The sequence below is a fragment of the Nannospalax galili genome, unplaced genomic scaffold (assembly GCF_000622305.1).
Source record: "Nannospalax galili isolate Female #2095 unplaced genomic scaffold, S.galili_v1.0 scaffold589, whole genome shotgun sequence".
Lineage (NCBI taxonomy): Eukaryota > Metazoa > Chordata > Mammalia > Rodentia > Spalacidae > Nannospalax > Nannospalax galili.
This window is the reverse complement of record NW_008360324.1, coordinates 6565962-6567723: the sequence shown is the minus strand read 5'-3', so window position 1 is coordinate 6567723 and position 1762 is coordinate 6565962. Positions and strand designations below refer to the sequence as shown.

Sequence of the window (1762 nt, the reverse complement as noted above, 5' to 3'; positions counted from 1 at the left end):
TGAATGAGCCAGTCATTTTGTGAAAACAAAGTGTCTTTGCTTTCGCTCTAGTACCTAACAAAAGTGGGGAAGGCACTTAAATGGCCAAAGGTTTACTGTGTTAGTAGGATGGATAAAATACATATGAAATGTCTCAAGAGTTTATTTATTCATCCAAAAATAACTACCTACCAAGTATTGCTCTAGATACTGAGGATACAGCTGTGAACAAATGAAAAACATCTTTTTCCTTGTAGACTTCATATTACCATGAAAGTGTGTAAAGAAATGCACATCTGTGTCAAAGACAATGCGGTGATACATGCTAGTAAAACACAAAACTTAAAAAATTTTTTTTTATTTTATGTGTATGAATGTATTTCCTGTGTGTATGTAAGTGCACCTGTGTCATGAAATGCCCACAGAAGTCAGAGGAGGATGTCAGATTCCCTGGAACTGGGGTTAGGGATCGTTAGCCATCATGTGGGTGCCAGGACTCCAACCCAGGTCCTCCAGGATAGTAGCCATACTATTAACTGGTGAGTCACCTCTCCAGCCCCAAAACACAAAACATTTTTGAATGAAACTTACAGTTTTTTTGAGGAATTAGGTTGGTAAGTTATATCATGTCATAATGAGTAATCAGGGGAGGATGATGCTGGAGTCAAGTCCTGAACAAAGCCAGGGATAAGGGCTGTCTGTCTGAGAGAAGAGTCTTCCAGGAAGCTGGACCAGCAAATGCAAAGCCTTGAAGGGAGAACATGCCTGTGATGTTGTAGGAAATATGCAGGCTGGGCATGCTGTGGAGGTTAAGTCAGAAGAGATGGTGAGCCAGATGGGGAGGGATGTGGAAGACATTCTACAGGCTCAGACCTGCTTGAGAGGAAGCCACTGAAATGTTTGGAACAATGGAGATGATTTAGTGCACTGTGGATACCAAAGAATGCCCTAAGCAGGTGCTTCCACATAACTAAAGTTCACGTGGCCTCTTCAGTGGTCAGTGGTAACTTCCCAGGTATAATCTCACCCAGGATCAGAAGCAGGACAGGGAGCCCCCTCTAGCGCAGGATGCTCTGTGCAGTTCCTTCAGTTTTAGCATGAAGGAATAACAATTTTTCCCCCACTGAGGCATTTTATTTTTACGTATGTTTTACATCACTAGAAAAAGAATCCCAGGATTTTCCCTCCTGTGTGTTTTCATCTTGCTTCTTCATGGTCCATGATGCCAGCTGAAGTTGTCAGTACAATGAAACCAAACTGACGGGATGGGAGCAGATTATTCTGCCACTTTTCTAGGTCTTTGAGCTGCGTGTCAAATCTAGGGCTGATCATGCCACCCCTGTTTAACCTCCTGGTGAGGTTCACAATTTTCCTAGCTCTATGATCATCAGTGATTTCAAAGCCATTGTAACCATGCTTCATCATTACAGTCTGGAAGCGGACTATGACTTTGGAGTATGGCCTGATGAGGACCTGGCATTTGCCTCTCTTGATGCTCTTCAGAGCACCGGCCAGGACATTCTTATGCACCATGATGGTGGTGCGGAAAGATGATGGAAAGAGAGGAATAACAACTTTTAAGTCATCCAAATAGTCTTTTACCATTTAGTTAACAGGCACTGTCTCACTGTCTCTCCCTTTCCTCCTTTTATGCCTTTTCCTGGAGAATCTTTTAAAAAGGTTTTTAAATGAATGTCAGCATCCTAATGCTGATCTAGAGATCAAAGAACATTAGAATTTATCTGTGATCTCAGTTATACAACTCAGTCATGTAAAAAAGAGT

General features: G+C 42.1%; 1 pseudogene; it reads right to left on the bottom strand.

Annotated features, from left to right (window-relative positions):
• Positions 1–1099: 1099 nt before the first annotated feature.
• LOC103727559 lies at positions 1100–1512 on the bottom strand (annotated as a pseudogene).
• Positions 1513–1762: the final 250 nt, after the last annotated feature.